Source organism: Lissotriton helveticus, chromosome 3_2 (genome assembly GCF_964261635.1).
Source record: "Lissotriton helveticus chromosome 3_2, aLisHel1.1, whole genome shotgun sequence".
Classification (NCBI taxonomy): domain Eukaryota; kingdom Metazoa; phylum Chordata; class Amphibia; order Caudata; family Salamandridae; genus Lissotriton; species Lissotriton helveticus.
This window is the reverse complement of record NC_136062.1, coordinates 441,396,258-441,415,241: the sequence shown is the minus strand read 5'-3', so window position 1 is coordinate 441,415,241 and position 18,984 is coordinate 441,396,258.

The window sequence follows — 18,984 nt, the reverse complement described above, 5'->3', positions numbered from 1 at the left end:
ATTCTGTTTAACGCAGCCGGATTTAATCGCCGAGATATCGCATTATTATCAAGGCATATCTCCACGGCGATTAAATCCAGTGATAGCGGCTTGAAACAGAATTGCGCAAAGCGGGAAATGCAATATTTATTGCGTTTCCTTGATAATATGCCCCGTTGCCTCTGCCGTACAATCCACCTGCCATTAAAAGTATGGCTAAGTTAGTTTCTGACCAGGCGTTACAAACCTGCGATAACCGCAGTTAGCGCGATTAATTTTATCGCACTGCGGGTTTGCCTGAGGCTTGATAATCTTGCGCTGCTGTGTCAGCGCAGATTTCAAAGGAGAAATGTAAGAGAACGCCTCCTTTGTATGTCATTAGCGATATTCATCACTGGCATGCATAGTGGCGTTTAATGGGTTGCGTACTCAAGGAAATACGCGTTAGCGTGCCCTTGTTGATACTGCGATAGAATTATCTCCGCTTTTTGGCTGAAATCGGCACTAAAACAGCAATAATTCTCTTGATAATATGCCCCGAAGACCTGTGTTGATTGAGCAGCATGATAAAAATCGACTGAAATAATATCGACTCTTTTCTATAACCTTCAGAAATAGGTATGCTATTAAATGGTTCCATCAATATTTAGAAATGATATACTGAAATAAATATATGTTGAACTACTCAAACCCTCCTAACCAACTGTCTTTCTTGACACAAACAAATACTCAAGTCACTGTGTGTGGGCAGCTGGTGTGCTCCACTCCCAGCACCCCCCCACCCTTACATACAAAAAAAAAGCTGTGCTGATGACTCATTGTCCTGTAATTAGGTAAAAGGGGCACTGCAGAAGTACTACAATGTCTCAGATTGTTCATGTTTCAATGATAGCCTTGGTACTCTCAGGTGGCAATTTTTTAAGAATCCAGGGCCAGAAAAGTAAATAGAAAAGCTCCATTCCGTGATATCAGATCTGAATAATTACTCTGTTTACATAAAGAAGATTACTCGCAAATTATAATTTCAAGTAAGGGTTCAAATCCCAAAACCCTTAGATCCTCCTGCAATTTTTCAGCCCATCCACAGAATCACAGAAGCTCCAATATTCCCATCTGCATAACCTTCACTATCACATTTTGGAGAAGAAATCTCAACCTGTGGCCAGATATTAATTCTAAATAGTCTAGTTCTATTGATTAAGCATACTTCTCCCGACCTTCATATCCTGTTGCAGCTGCTTAAAAAGGGGCCTAACAAGTCCTTATATTCGTCCTGAACCACTAGCCCCCTCAACCCAGACTCCTAACCCGAGTGCTAAAGCATCAATCAGCTTCTACTGCTCCATACCTCATTGATTTGTTTTCAAATATGGCGGTCCAATTAGTGTAATTTACTATGTTTTATAAGCCTTAAGGCCATATTTTTCGTGCCATATTTCTGTTTTGTCCATTTCTGATTTATATAATCGGCAAATATTTCCCAGGGGATTCTATGGTTTAACCTATAGTTTTGTTTCACTTGACTTTTGGGTTATGTATTGTTTAGGCTGCAACATAACATTGTTTATTAAAGGAAGCATACCAGAAAAGTTTGAAATGCAGTGTGTCTTATATGTGAATTACTCATGACGTTTTTTATAAGAGTGAGTAAGTTTGTATTACTTCTGTAAACGCAGGAATTAGTCACACTTAAGACTAATACAAATATTCAGCGAAATTGCTTTCTGAATGAGCCGGGAGCATGGCACAATTCTCATGGAATTCTTTTTATGAACCTGGCAATAATTTGAAAGATATTTTGTAAAATAAGTAATACATTTTAAAATGTTTTCTTATGTTCCACCAAGTTGGATTGCGTTACAAGCCATTAGTGCTCTACACGAAAGAATCACAAAATTGAACTTAGCAACATTGGAGTAGGACAATACACTTCCCCATCTACGTAGGTGGGCCATGAAACAGGCAGCGAAGATTTTGTATCGCGTTTAGAACCAATGAACTGAAGAGAATGTGGGCTGTCCTTGAAAATGTTCAAAGAATTAATCAGGGGTAATATAGGATTTTTACCACAATACTGATAAAAGACACATTACATTCTACAGATTCCTCTGATGATTAAAAAATATACCCAATGCATATAAATCTCTGAACACAAAACCTCTTGGAGGACACTAAAAATAAACCATTGGTAATTTGAAATAGCATCATTGGTAATTTAGCTAAAAGAGAGAAATGGGCTAGAGTCTAGAATAAAACAGATTGGTTGGTCTATTTTGAAATCAAGAGATCCTGACTAAGGCTGTGTACCAGTTCATTTCTACCAAAATACTTTATTGTCAGCAGTAATAGGAGCTGAACGTGAATTATTTTTACAATTTTATATAGCTGTAAAATAACAGTCAAGAAGAAAACAGCATTCTATTTTTATATCCAGAAGATTAAATAAAAAAAAAAATATATATATAGACTATTGTAAGTAGGTGACTGTTTCACTTGTGGTTTTTAATCTGAATGTTTTACAATTATACAGTTTGTAAATACTATAACGTATTGATCATTCAGAGTATTTTACATGTATTATTGTAGATATTAACTAATATCGTCATTTATTGATTCAATGATCTATTAATTGATGAATTTGACTAGTGATTGTTTGATACTTCCTGGGAATATCCCATTATGTATTTCCAATCAGTATGCTTTCTATGTTTATTTTTTACATACCCCGCCTTTTGGTTGGGTCAACCAATGCAATACACTGATTTTCTGGCACTAGCACTTTAAAAACTGTCCGCTTCTTTCATGGCGTCATGTGACCAAGGCCTCTGTGAAGGCCGAAACGTTATGCTGACGAGGTGCGATTCAATATAAAAAACTCACCTGCAACCCGGGTCTTCCGTTCCTTCTTCTTTGCTGCGTTCTGGAATTGAGGGACGTGCTTACTAGATTGGAATAGGCAGATATTTATATATATATATATATATATATATATATATATATATATATATATATATATATATATATAGATAGATAGATAGATAGATAGATAGATAGATAGAAAGATAGCGAATATTGGGGCATATTACCTAGCAATAGCGATATTTATCGCTAAGCAGGGTTAGCGTGAATCATTTTATCGCCGAGCCCCGCTGATTTTTATCGCAGATAAACCTTGCTATTATGAAGGTTTATCTCAAAAGCGATAAAAATCGGCCGTAATGCATGAATATCGCTGAAAAGTCAACGATATTCATGCATTACCGAGCTAATGCTCTTAGCCATGTTATCTACCTACCATTGGATAACATGGTTAAGAACTGCTCTGGGCAGGCGTTAGCTTTTGGAGATATTCTCGCTTAGCGCGAATATTTCCAAAAGTACGCCTTTGTAGGTAATAGGAGATAGCGATGTTAGCGACTGTTTACAGTCGCTAACATCTTGGCACGCCCACTTTGCATGTCATTAGCGATAAATATCGCTGACATGCAAAGTGGGCCCCAAGATGATCGCTATCTCCTACTAGCTGTCGCTAACTGGTGTTAGCGACAGCTAGGTAATAGGGCGATAAAATTATCGCCGCTTTAGCGGGAAAAATTCCCGCTAAAGCGGCGATAAGGCCCTTGGTAATATGACCCATTGTGTCTACTGAAACTCAGGCAACAAGCGGGGATGTGCTCAGTAGATCTGAGTTGGTTGTTAACAACATATTGCAAGGATGATCAGAGGGACCAAGAAGAGTATGTGAGATGCTTGGTAACAATATTGGGAAAACCATTGCCATCTCCAGGGAGATAGCTAACACAGTTGAGTTGGCTAGAAAGGAGGGAACTAAAACCAGCTGTGGCAAATGTCTTCTCAGCCACAAAGTTATTCTACAAATCACTCAGGGAGGGGTACAACACACTTCTCCTCTTGGGAGGTCAGTGTAGCCAGAAATATGCGACTCAATGTTCAGATACTTTTCTAAAAGTTGTATTTGCAGAACATACCAGTAAGCTGGATTTATGTTCTATTTCTTCTTAGACTCTGTATCAAGCCGTTCTGAGGATATTTTACATTCATTCCTCCTGACATTGAGCAATAATATGGAAGATGCTCTTGTTTAAATAGATTTGTTTCCCAAGCAATAGTGAGCGTTTCTATGGAAATGGCCATTTTATTTTCCAATTCTGTTTCTCTTTATAAGTTTGAGAATGAGGCCCTTCACCAAAGAGGATCACTGACATAATATAGAATGACAAAATATAGACTTACCAAAATATAGTCACCAAAATATAGAATGCCAAAATATCGAATTCCTATCTACAAACAGGTAAGTACAAAAATATCGAAACCAAAATATAGTCTGTAAAAAACATAGTCAGTCAAAATATCGAATTATTTTAAATAACTAAAACATACTTAAAAATACTCAAATAACCTTAAAATTAAGATATAATTAATTTAAGTTATTAATAAAAAATGTACAATATTTTACCGTAGGATAGCAGGAGGGTAACATTTAATATTACCACTCCAGTGAGTGCAACAGTAGGGAAAGCGTTGGATAGCGTAGGGGTAAAAAATACTATTCCCACTCGAGTGAGTGCAACAGTAGGGAAAGCGTTGGATAGAGTAAGGGTAAAAAATACTATTCCCACTCCAGAGAGTGCAACAGTAGGGAAAGCGTTGGATAGCGTAAGGGTAAAAATTACTATTCCCACTCCAGAGAGTGCAACAGTAGGGAAAGCGTTGGATAGCGGGAGGGTACAAAATACTATTCCCACTCCAGTGAGTGCAACAGTAGGGAAAGCGTTGGATAGCGTAGGGGTAAAAATTACTATTGCCACTCCAGAGAGTGCAACAGTAGGGAAAGCGTTGGATAGCGTAGGGGTAAAAAATACTATTCCCACTACAGAGAGTGCAACAGTAGGGAAAGCGTTGGATAGCGTAGGGGTAAAAATTACTATTCCCACTCCAGAGAGTGCAACAGTAGGGAAAGCGTTGGATAGCGTAGGGATAAAAATACTATTCCCACTCCAGTGAGTGCAACAGTAGGGAAAGTGTTGGATAGCATAAGGGTAAAAATTACTATTCCCACTCCAGAGAGTGCAACAGTAGGTAAAGCGTTGGATAGCGGGAGGGTAAAAATTACTATTCCAACTCCAGAGCGTGCAACAGTAGGGAAAGCGTTGGATAGCGTATGGGTAAAAATGACTATTCCCACTCCAGAGAGTGCAACAGTAGGGAAAGGATATTGGAAGGGTACAAATTACTATTTCCACTCCAGAGAGTACAACAGTAGGGAAAGCATTGGATAGCGTAGGGGTAAAAATTACTATTCCCACTCCAGAGAGTGCAACAGTAGGGAAAGCGTTGGATAGCGTAGGGGTAAAAAATACTATTCCCACTCCAGAGAGTGCAACAGTAGGGAAAGCGTTGGATAGCGGGAGTGTGAAAATTACTATTCCCATTCCAGATAGTGCAACAGTAGGGAAAGCTTTGGATAGCGTAGGGGTAAAAATTACTATTCCCACTCCAGAGAGTGCAACAGTAGGGAAAGCGTTGGATAGCGTAGGGGTAAAAAATACTATTCCCACTCCAGAGAGTGCAACAGTAGGGAAAGCGTTGGATAGCGGGAGGGTGAAAATTACTATTCCCACTCCAGTGAGTTTAACAGTAGGGAAAGTAATGATTTAATATATTATTAAAAATAAATTAAATATCAATACCAATAAAACATTAATTGAAATTAATAACCAATTTAATATTATGTAATAATTAATTAGAAATACAACTACATATTAGTTATTAAAAATTAATAACCTATTCATAATTATTTAACAACTAATTAATTTTCAATAACAAAAACTAATATAATAAAAATTAATACCAATTAAAAATTAACAGTAAATTAATTATCAATACATAAAAAGTATTTTTAATATGTAATTAATTACAATTACATTACTTCCCACCCTATTCCCCTATAAACCCACATCCCACTACAGAAAATACATTAATACAATTATCATAATTATCAAATATTTAATTAATACAAAATAAATACCAATTAATAAAAATTAATTGCCAATTAATAGAAATTATCTACCAATTAAAAATTAATTAACAATACATTTAAAATCAATACCAATAAATGACAAAATGATTTACTTAATTACAATTAAATTACTTCCCACCCTATTCCCCTATAAACCCACAACCCGCTACAGAAAATAAATTTAGAAAATTAACATAATTAACAATTAATCAATTAATACAAAATAATTGGCAATTAATAAAAATTAATTACCAATTAAAAAATAACAATAAATTAAAAATGAATACCAATAAATAAATAAAAAATATTTAATTAATTACAATTAAATTACTTCCCACCCTATTCCCCTCTAAACCCACAACCCGCTACAGAACTAAAAAGCTAAATTTAATTAAAAATTAATAATAATTGCAAAAAATGTATATTTAATTTAATATAATTAAATAACTTCACACCCTATTCCCCTATAAACCCACAACCCGCTACAGAATTAAATTACACAAAAATTAAATAACATAAAATTCATTACTTAAAATACATTAAACATACATTACAAAAATTAGTATACACTTTTCACACATATACTAACATACAAAACACTTTAAAAAAAATTATATTATTAAAAAATCGATATATTTAATGCCTATATTGTATACTTCGATATTTTGACTTCTATATTTTGAAAATCGATATTACTTACCTTAAATACGATATTTTTAACCACTATATTGTGTCCATTCGATATTTTGTCCATTCTATATTTTTACTTCGATATTATGTCCATTCTATATTTTGGAATCGATATTATGACTGTTTACCCAGCAAGGATTGTAAGGGTCTCAGTGACAAAAACCTGTGATATGCCAGTCACATTCATTTGTTCATTTCTCCTTTTTGGGTGACTTGCAAAAATTTCCTACTCAAACAGGTTTGGCGTATTCGAGGTAATTACAATAGTGATTGTAATCGTTAAGGTACTATGGCAGATAATGTCCAGGGATACCAAAACAGCACATATCACCACTTTCTGGGAAATTTGAAATAGAAAGACAACCCCTCCCCTGCTCCCACTGTAGCAACACTCCTTCATGGCTCCCACTGGTTTCAGTGCCTCTTTGAGTCCTCTGCTTTTAGAACTCTACTAGAATATTAAGTACACACAGACAGAAATGTGCCAAAGTACTGTGCTCCAATTTTTGTTATTGTGTAAATTCAGTTTGTCAAAAAAATCCTGTTTTGCACCATTTTTTGCAATGAGAACTTTACTTAATATTACCCCGTGTTTGATTACACTTTGAAGTATTATAAAATATAGCACTTAGCGAGCTACGCACGTAATCTCCAAGCCTCACTGTGTCAAGAGACTATACCTCGGTGCACCCTCTTTCTTCATATGCAAAATACAACAAATCTAAAATCCAACCACAAGACAGCTTCTCTTCCTCCACCCAGGAAAATGCATGGCCCTGGATCTGAAATCACTCCACTAGCTACCTAGAGCTAAAAGACCAATGTTGAAGGCATTCTGCGTTGTCCTCTGAGCCTGCCACAGAAATCGACCACTATATCTACAAGTCAAATACAAGCAAAGCATTCAAAACAGAACACTAAGCTTCAGGCTTTAACCAAAAATCATCACACTACTTTACTACAAAGAAATGTGAGCTGCTCAGATTCCTCTAACAAGCCACCAAGCTCTGCAACTCATTACCAGCCAAGATTAAAAGCATTCATGAGCATATACACTGCAGAAGAAAGTTGAAAACATGGGTATTTCCAAGATCTCCATACCATGCTACATCCTTTAGGGAAACCCCATTTAATCACATTTTCAATTAGAATCTACAGCTCACAGCCCACAGATATGGAACAGCCTAGCCATCACACTAACTCTAATGCCATTACACTCAGTGGTCAACAGCAGATTGTGGTATAAACAGGCTGTAAAATGTCTTAGCTTTTTACAACCATCTTGAGGGCGGCAGGCGAACCAAGACATTCTGCCCAGCCCAGTTTCAAGTAAGGATTGAAACTGTTTCCTAGTACCATAAGCTCAGTTTTGTCCACGTTTATCTTGAGACAGGATTTGTTTATCCAACTAGCAACTCTTTCCAGACAAGGGCCCAATATGGGGGACTATTCAGGAATAATAGAGAAACACAATTAGTTATCATTGGCATAAGAAATTATCGAGATCCCAAATGGCGATACAATGCCCGGCATTGGGCGCATATATAGGTTGGATAAAATCGGGCTTAATGAAGAGCCCTGTGGTACTAAGAGGGAGTATGTTGGAGGTACAGTGTCCATCGAAGACCTGGAATGGTCCATCGAAGACCTGGAAAAATCTGAGCCAGTTCAGTGTCAGTCCTGAGACTCCTGCACTGGAAATTCATTCGATAAGATTGTTGTAGTTTACAGTATCAAAGGTGGTGCTTACGTCAAGGAGGATGATGGCTTCAAAGCCTCCCTGATCCAGCAGTATCTTTGATTCCTCCTCTACTGCAAAGAGGATGGTTTCTGTGCTGTGCCTCTGTCGAAACCATGTGTGGGTTCGATGAAGAATGTTAACAAGTTTTAGATTTCTGAAAGGGGCTGGTTAACATGTTTTTGGGGTATTTAGTTCAGATCAGGGAGCAGGAAGATGTGTCTGTATTTTTCTGGATGGAGGGGTCCAGTGCAGACCTTTAATAAGGCTTTTACCATGGCTTGTTTCCATGCCATTGGTACAATTCCCTTTGCTTATGTTAGATTTTGCCTTTCTACTAGAGTAGGGAAAACATTTTCTGCTGCTTTAGCAAGTAAACATGTTTGGGTAGGATCTAGTGGGGAACCTAATTTGCACTTTATCAAAAGGTCTGCAAAGCAATCGATTGTCAGGTTGGGGATTATGGAAAGGCCAATAGTGTGAGCATCACTGAAAAATCAAATCTACTCAAGAAGCAGCCCTCTGTAGGTGACCGCTCGCAACTGCTTGTGTTAGAAAAACGTGCTAGGATACGCCAAATATCACTAACACTTGCCAGCTTGTATTTCTGGAGCCTCACGGAAAACAAAATCCGCCACTCAGTGATAGGCAGAATTAGGCTGTAACTTCACGTTACACGAGTAAGGTGGAGTGGCCAAGTTCTTCTAATCCCGTGGATAGAATGAAACATTCCGCCAACCCCTGCTGCAGAGTATCCTATGGTAATGCATAGAAAAAAGTAAAAAAAAGTTTATTCATCTTAAAAGTTTGTTAAAATATTGTTTAGGTACAGTATTAATGTAACTTACTTTCAGATATTTTTTTGTGTAGAGCAATGTAAATAAAAGCTACCACACTATCAGCTAAATTTAGAAATAACACTTAAATTATTCAAAATATATTAAATTATATGAAAATGATTTTCCTCAAGTTTAATAAAATAAGTAATTCCCACAATATTTTTTAAAACAAAAAGTATGCTTTAATAAATATTAAAATTGATGCATAGAATGAATTAGAAGCAATGCACTTATATTTGATACAATTTACTACATTAATTTTAAATGCAAAAAGTTTATTTGTATATTTTATAATTAAATTAAAAATGTGTATTAAGAAAATGCAACACTAAATTATATGTATTAATATTAATTAATATTTCTAACTATTTGAATTAAGGTAATTGAATTTCACATTATATCATATGGAGTTTTATTATTTGTCCCTAACTGCAGTGATTTCTCCGGTGTCGCGGTAACAGTAGTTCAGCTTTGAGCTGGAGTATTTTACTACCATTTTGGGTTCCTTTGTTGAGACAAAATATTGAGTAGGAAATGTCGACTTACACAAATATCGAGTTGGAAATATCGTGAAATTTCAACAGCAAGAATATCGTGGTCAAGAATATCGAATTAAAATGTTAATATCAATTTGATATAAATTTTATTTTCATTAAATTTTGTGTTTTTTAGTTCTTTAGCGGGTTGACAGTTTATAGGGAACTAGGATGGGAGGTAATTTAATTACAATAAACTGATGATTATTTATTAGTTATTTAATTTAGATTTTATAGTGTTAATTGTGGGAAGTAATTTATTTGTACTTAATTATTTATTGGTTGTTAATATTATTTAATTAATTGATCATTAATTATGGTAATAGTGCAAACAAATTAGGTGTGGGGTTTATAGGGGTAAATGGGGGGATAGTAATTTGTTTTTGATTAATTAATAATTTGTTATTAATTTATATTGATTAATAAACTGAAAATTAATTATGGAAATTGTGTAATTTATTTTAGGTACTGATTGTGGGGTTTATAGGGGTAAAGGGTGAGAAGTAATTTATGTTCAATAATTATTTGTTAATTTATATTAAATAATTATTTTATTGTTAAATACAGTAATTGTGTGATTTAGGTGTGGGTTGTGGGGTTTATGGGGTAAAGGGTGGAAAGTAATTTATTTTTAATTATTTAATCATTAGTTCGCCTTAATATAGATTAATTTATTGAAAAGTTGATATGAAATTTGTGTAATTAATTTTATGTATTTTATGTATGGGTATGGGGTTTATAGGGGTAAAGTGTGGTAAGTAGTTTATGTTTAATTAATTAATAATTGGTTGATCATTAATGTTAATTAATTAATCAATTAATTGATATTTAATTAGGGTTGTTTGTATTTTTTGTGTGTGGGTTTTATTTTTCATGGGGTAAAGGGTGGGTAGTAAATTAATTTTACTTACTTTATAATTCGTTTTTATATACAATTAGTTTTTTAATTGAAAATAAGTTTTAATTGTGTAATGAATATTTTTACAGTTTAATTTTACCAGTGCTTTGTGGGGATGATAGGGGTAAAGTGTGGAAAGTTCATGACATTTTATGAGTTTTAATTTGTTTTTCATTAATAATGTTTCTTTAATTGGGAATTAATTATGTTAATTATGTAAGTACATTTTTTAATAAAATGTAGATGTGGGTTGTGAATTGTTTGGTGTTATAGGGTAGGAAATAAACTTTTTTAAATGTATGTAATAATTAATGTTTTTGATTCTAAAGAATTTCTAATTACAAATATTTATTTGTTTGAATATTTTTAATGTAACGTAATATAATATTCGTAGGTATTTGTCATATGCATCTAAAATTATAATATGTTTTTTTAATTTGTAATATTAAATATATTTTAATTTTTAATATATGTATATATTTTTTTATTTTGTTTGTTTTTTAAATATTTTTGTTGGTAATATTTTGTTTGTTTTTACTTTTGAACTGACTGGAGTAGGGAATATTAGTTGTTACCCCTTTGCAATCCAACATGTTCCCTACTGTTGCACTGATTGGAGTGGGGGTAGTAAAATATTTCCTGCCACTTTCTAACATTTTCCCTACTGTTGCATTCACTGCAGTGGGAATCGTAAGTTTTACCCCTCTGCTATCCAACGCTTTCCCTACTGTTGCACTCACTGGAGTGGGAATAGTAATTTCTACCCCTACACAATCCAACACTTACCCTACTGTTGCACTGACTGTAGTGGGAATGGTAAGTTTTACCTCTCCACTATCCAACACTTTCCCTACTGTTGCACTCACTGGAGTGGGAATAGTAAGTTTTACCCCTCCGCTATCCAATACTTTCTCTACTGTTGTATTCATTGGAGTGGGAATAGTAATTTTTACACCTCAGCTATCCAATACTTACCCTACTGTTGCACAGATTGGAGTTTTAAAATTTAAGTTGATAGATTTTGAAATAGTTTAATGTTTTACTTTATAATAGAATATTTTTTAAATAGATTTTATGTTATTGGGAAAACAGCAGGGGAACTGTAGGTGGAGAATTAGAGGCCGCGAATAACCTGTGGATTGGAGGAGTGAGTAAAGTCAGAGGTGTTGCTAGAATGCACAAAACATCCCAATTGTTTTATTTGTTTGGCATTTCACTGACCAGATACAGCTTATTATGTTATTTAATTTAACCAATGGATACACAATTATTTAAGATTTAATATGCGTTATTGACATTAAAATACATTCACAAAGTTGAATATGTTACCATTACATAATATCCCAAATATCCTTAAAAGTGGAAGCACAAGCCATTTGCCTCTGAGCAACCGAATTTCTGTCATCAACAATTCTCCTCCAGTTTTCCTCCAGAGCAGTTCAAACATGAATGGCAAAATACCCTAGTTTTCAAATGTTTTCTATATAGGTATGGCTCTGCCATATTTGCCACATAATTCAACATCTGCTGCATAATCTAACAATTTTAATTAATAAATTGTTTGTAGCTCAAACAGATCAAAAGTGACTAAAAAATGTGACTTGTGTCTATTGTGAAGTGGACGGCCCTTTGCAGAGGTTGACTGATCACCTTTCTCACTGCTGCATTTCTATGTTACACTGGCACTAATAAAAATGGTCAAATCTTTCAAGAGACTGTTAGCATATGTAAAAATGTCAAAATAATAAAGTAACAGAAAACATAATGCATTACGCTGTAGTCTTTTTGTTTGCATCATACTTTAGTTTTCACTACGGCATAGTTTTGTCTTCCCTTGCTGCATCATTTAGGTGGTCTAAAAATCAGCAGCACATCTTAAAAGTGCTTGTGCATGAAACAGAGAGACTTTGAAATCTGTGAACTAAGTTTGGTGTGCGTGCAAATCCTGTATTGCCAATCACATGTGAGTTGCAGCTACTACTGGCCAATGTAGTTCCCAATGGATGAGGTGGACTAGCCTAGAGGACAGGGCCGGCTTTAGTACTGGTGGAGCCCTGTGCAACAATGTTTGTTAGTGCCCCCCAAATGACCACCTCCGCCATGGATTCCCTCACTACCACCCTTTAACAGTGCCCCTCATGTCTTCATAATAACACTCTCTGTCAGATGAATTTAATTTGATTTACAGAGCCACTCATTGCCAGTGTAGGGTGACAGAGCACTTTACATCACACACATTACACAGAGACAATCAACTATACGTGTGTAAATCACTATATAGGAAAAACTGTGTAAGACAAAGGACTACATGACAACCATACTAGAAGGCAATATAGCTTAATAGTGATTGGTCTGGAAAAACACAAACTCAAAATTTACAACGTTTTACCATGGTTGAGGGTACTCTTTCACTATCAGAATTGATTTCCATCTGAATAAGCACTTTTTGCAATATTAATGTAACCAAAGACCGGAGAAAAACAATAACACTCTAATTTATAACTTGCAATTTGCATGCAGCTCTAACATGACAGCTAATAGCTCACTGTTCTATATTATGATTTTAACTTTTAAAGTGCAAATAACAAAAGGATCTCCCTGACAAAAGCAGTATCCCACTGAACTATTTACATTATTTGCACTTTGTGTTCTGCACTGTACGTGTTCTTTGCAGCAGGCTACCCCGCTGCCTTTCCATGAGTCAAAACTTCCACTAGACAAAACTCTGTTCTCGCTCAGGGAAGAAAGTGTATCACTGCTGTTAACATGACATTTTTATTGTTGCCAAAAATAGCTGGAGGACATAAAGCAGGTAGCAAGCGCTTTTAAAACCAAAATATAATTGCTAACACGACACCCCTAACCCAAAGTATGCACCCTGTGTGGTCCCACTGGTCGTACTGTTCTGTAGCCGTCCCTTCTCAAGGGTCCTGTGACCTCAGTGACAGAGTCAGTGTTGCTGTAAACTGTGCTACTGTGGTGGACAGGCCTTCAAGGTTAACCTACACTTGCCACCGGTAGGGCCAACCTGCTGGTGCTAAGACACCAGGGCTTCTAAGGTCTTGCTGGCCTTCTAAGGTCTGGCATGGGAATGTGCTCCCTCAGGAGACTGGTCAGGGGGACTGGTAATGAAGGCTGAACCTGGTTCCCCAGTTCCAAATTCGGCAGCTATGACCATAGTTCCACATCCTCTCCCCCACTGAACACCATACTACCCCACTGAGAGAAACTAGCACTGCCTTCAAATATAACCCATTGTTCTTCGCTATATACACCTGGACGTGACTCAAGTCAAATTACGCCCTCAAAAAAAGTATTATGGTGCCAAAAAAAGTACCAACACCCTGGACAAAGCAAACACTCATAGGGAGTGCAAGATTAAGTAAAGCTTGTGAAATGTAAGCAGTAATAACATGGTTACCATAACGCTTTTACACTCACTATTCAGAAATCAGTGAGTGCTTCTTCCTGAAAAGTTAAGGACACGACTACAGGGCTCTTAAAGGACCCATTACAGTGTCCATTTTTTATATCTTTATAAATAGTATGCAATATGCAGTATGGTTTAAAAAGACCACATCCGTGAACACAGAGCCATGGTAAACATTTTGTTTTACTAATCCACCCATCAATCAGGCATTGTAGTACAACCTGGAATGGTGCATTCCCCACCTGGGGAAAACAAAGGTGATGCTAATGTGTTTGGGTGTAAATAAAATCTATCTGGCCACTTTGTGGCCACTCTCTCTTGCTTTATTTAGTTATTTATTTATTTTTCATATTTTGAACCTATTATTTCTGAGGCTCCACTTTGTTATGTTATGTAAAATATTTCTTATAGAGCGCATGTACACCGATTGGTTTCTTGGCGTTGTCCCTAGGATTTGCCAGAGCCCTATATGTTTGGTCATCTGCTTAGGTTTTAGTCATATGCTTGCATAAATAACCAGGTCTTAAGAAGCCTTCTGATTCTTGGGAGATCAGTGCAAGCTCTGGTGTCAAGCAGAAGAGAGTTGCAAAATCTAGTTGCTAGTACTGCAAACCTACATCCGCCTAGTCGTTTCCATTTGTAGGGAGGTATGGCCAAGAGGTTCATGTGTTCTGAGCGCAGGCTTCGGGGCGGTATATACTTTTGAACAAGGCTTGAAATTAATTTTGTGCTTGCGCCATGCAAAGATAAGGCAGTCAACTTTAAATGCGCATCTTTGTGGGATGGGAAGGCAATGTAGTATTTTCATAAGAGGGGAAATGTGTTCTTATCTGGGCTGCTGAAACATCAGCCTGGTCGCCTGGTTCTGAACCTGTTACAGTCTTTTAGTAAGATATAGTGGAAGGCCAAAGTATAAAGAATTTGCATGGTCTATATGTGATACAACCATGGCTAGGACAACCTGGACAAATGCTGCTAGAGTGAGTAGAATACTGATCTTTCTTATCTTTCTTAGCTGGAGGAAACAGGTGGTAGTTACTGATCCAATCTTGGATTTCATGGTAAGTTCACTATTAATTATCACCCTGAGATAATTGGCTGAGGGGGAATGGAGTGGGGGGAGAACCCAGCTCGATTGGCCAAAAATGTGAGTTCCAAGGGTTCTGAGCCCCACCTGTTAAAATTAGTTTGGTCTTGTCCGGGTTTTAAGTGATTGCTGTTCATAGAGTAACGGATGTGCATCATGGTAGCTTGGAATTCGGACACAGAGTCAGGTGTGTTATTAATGGTAGGCAATTAATTGTAGGTCGTCTGAATAGTTTAATGTGCACAGCTTTCTATCTTTTAAGGACCGGATCAATGAGAGAAGGTATAAGTTGAACAAATGAGATGATAATGAGGAACCCTGAGGTCCTCCACATGGTATTTTCATTTTCGGTGCGTAAAACTGAGACATGCAGACTGACTGGAAGCGATCCTCCAGAAATGACTTAATCCAGCTGAGAACTGATCCCTTGAGGCCTGCATCCCTGACAAGAAGCCATGATCTACTGTGTCAAAAGCCGCGGACAGATCCAGTAACAACGGGGCCTGGGGAGAACCTTTATCCGCTTCCTTCCTAAGTGTATACAGCACAGTCAATAGCACTGCCTCTGTTGAGTGGGCTGGGTGAAACCCTGCTTGGTTGGATTAGAGGAATTCAGACTGCTCAATAAAAGTGTAGAGACATTTGGCCAAATGAGATTCTAATACTTTTGTGAAGTAGGGAAGCAGGGAAATAGGACTGTAGTTGATCAGAATCTTTTGGGAAAGAAAAATGTTAGAAAAAGACAACATTTCCAGCAAAAGTGTTTTTTTTAATACATTACACAGGGGAACAAATAAACAAAAGAAGTAAAGAGAAAGTGAGAACTGTTTCTTGAAGTCACAGTTTTCAGTAAGTGAGGAGGAGCTAGACAGAAAGAGAGGGAAAAAGAGGAAGTAAGAGGGGAGCACCTGCCAGCGGCAGAACAGACGTGAACACTGTCCATATCTACTCTGAGCAAGAAGGAAGAGACACAGTCCTTTTCCTTCTCTACCCAACAGCCCATTCCCAAATGACCACGAACGCTGAGCCTTATCTGTAGGCCTTTGCTATTTCTGGTGTACTGGGATGTATGTTTAAAATAAAAAAGTAGGGAAACTGAATCTAATGAATAAAAGAAGTAGGGGCAAGCCGTGCCGGCCGATCTCGTCCACTTTGACCACTGCCTGCCACACAGTACAGGGATGTTTAGCCTCATAGCTGACTGCTGGGGACACAGGGACCCCAAAGTCATCTTCAGACAGCCTTTTGATGTCAGAAAGGCCGACATGGAAAGGCTGTTGGAAAATGACATCATAATCCCGAATGCAGAGCCATCGTCATTAGGAGATTATGGTGTCTTTCCGACACACTGAGAGAGGCTTCTTGAGCCCATCAGAAGCACCAGAGATGATCCCTCTGCCAGATGCCTCCGGCCGCTGCATTGTAATGCGGCGGGCAGACTGTAGGGGTAGATATCGGTGGGTCAGACACCGACGTGCCATTGGTATCAGACCCACCAACATTGTTATCTGGCCCTAAATGTTCCTACAGTGACTGTCCTCCAAAAGCTGTTTTCACTGTGGGGGCAGAAGTAGGTCCTACAAAGAAATAGCAAAGTAATAGTAATGTGTTAAATCTGTATCGGTGGTGTGAAATAAGATACATTTACGGCTTAGCCACTGTTTTTAATATTTATAAAAAATTAATTTCAGAAGTAAATCTGGATTATTCGATGAAAAGATAAAACAGCATATTTAAAATGTTATACTTTATATGAAGGAAAAAAGTTATACTTTCCTTGTCTTAAGCCCCTGCAGGCTAATTGGCATTGACCCGATTAGACCTGGCCTGTCAGTGCTGAAGTAAGAAATTGAGAAATACAGCTCGCTGAGCCCAGCCAATAGGCCTGGCAGGTTGGCCTAGGGAGAATGCGAATGAGCTTAACCCCTGCAAGGCAGCCGAGAAGTGTCTAGGTGCTTTGCTAACTTAAATTGTAACAGGGACAGGTTTGTGCATTTATTGTTTAGTCATCAGAAAAGCCTGTAGAAGAGGACAATTTGATCTCAAAAAACACTTTTGTTTCAGTGGAGCTGGGAGTTGGCACAAGCAAGTTTAGTGTGTTTGAGTGTGAGAGGATGGCTCATTAACTTAAACACACCCCTATGTGTGTCACAAGCGCCCTCACGGGGGTAAGAAATCACCATGTTGGATTTTACTGAGAATAGTGCACTGTGGGGTAGTTTGCATTGGTGCAGGATGTCCTGCCAAAAGCAATGGCTTCAAGTCTACCTCATCTAAAGACAACCTGGCTTTGAGAGAACTGTGGGGCATATTACCAACCAATAGAGATAATTTTTGTCTCTAACTTGTTTAGAGACAAACATTATCGCCGTAAATCGGCGATTTTTATCGCAGATAAACCTTGCTATTAGCAAGGTTTATCGCAAATGCGATAAAAAACTGCCGCAATGCATGAATATAGCTGAAAAGTCAGCGATATTCATGCATTATCGAGCAAATGCTCTTAGCCATGTTATCCACCTCCCATTGGTTAACATGGCTAAGAACTGCTCAGGGCAGGTGTTAGCTTTTGGAGATATTCGCGCTTAGCGCGATTATCTCCAAAAGTTGGTAATAGGAGATAGCAATGTTAGCGACTGTTTCCAGTCGCTAACATCTTGGCACGCCCACTTTGCATGTCATTAGTGAAATGTAAATATCACTGACATGCAAAGCGGGGCCCAAGATGGTCGCTATCTCCTATTAGCTGTCGCTAACTGGTGTTAGCGACAGCTTGGTAATAGGGAGATAATTTTATCTCCGCTTTCTTGGCTTTTAAAGCCAAAAAAGCGGAGATAAACCCCCTTGATAATATGCCCCTTAGTTGGATACTGCCATCAACCTTGCAACACTGGAGGATTTCAGCTACCATCAAAAAGACTTAGGGGCTGATTACAATGGCGGGCAGTTGGATTGCTGGCTGCTATTGCATCAGTCAGGAGACCGCTGACAAGCATGCGGGCAGTCTGACTGTAGTATGGCAATGTGGCCGCCAGGCTATCCATCGGAAAAATGGCGGGGGTATGCTGCAGCCGTGGGAAAGTACTGCAGCACATACCAACACCGCGCAGTACCTCGTGCATGTCTGTGATGTGTGTGCCATGCACCATGTCATTCATGACACAAGGTGTAGGGGGTGAATGGGGCACTACATGTACCCCCAGGGCAACTTGCAGTGGCTCGCGATGGACAGGGGCCCTGTTTGGGGCCCTGTTTGGGGCCCAGCATATCCCTTTCCAACATAGTTTTCTTGGTTGGATTCCCGCCATGAAAAGGCTGTCAGAAAGGGATATTGTAATCGTGATGGCGGCGCCTGCCTCGGCACTACCACCAATCAGGGACGCTGCTCCGATCGCCATTGTGTCGGGATCTATCTATCATTGTACAAATAATACAAATACTATTCCCACTCCAGTTTATACAACTGTAGGCAAAGTGTTGGACTCAGGTGGGGTACAATTTACTATTTGCACTCCACAAAGTGCAACAGTTGGGAAACTGTTGGATTGCGGAGGGGTAAAATCTACTATTACCACTCCAGTCAGTGCAACAGTAGGGAAAGTATTGGATTGCAGAGGGGTCAAATTTACTATTCCCACTCCAGTCACTGTAACAGCAGGGGAAGTGTTGGATTGAGGAGAGGTAAAATGTACTATTCCCACTCCATCCAGTGCAACAGTAGGTAAAGTGTTGGATTGCGAAGGAGTA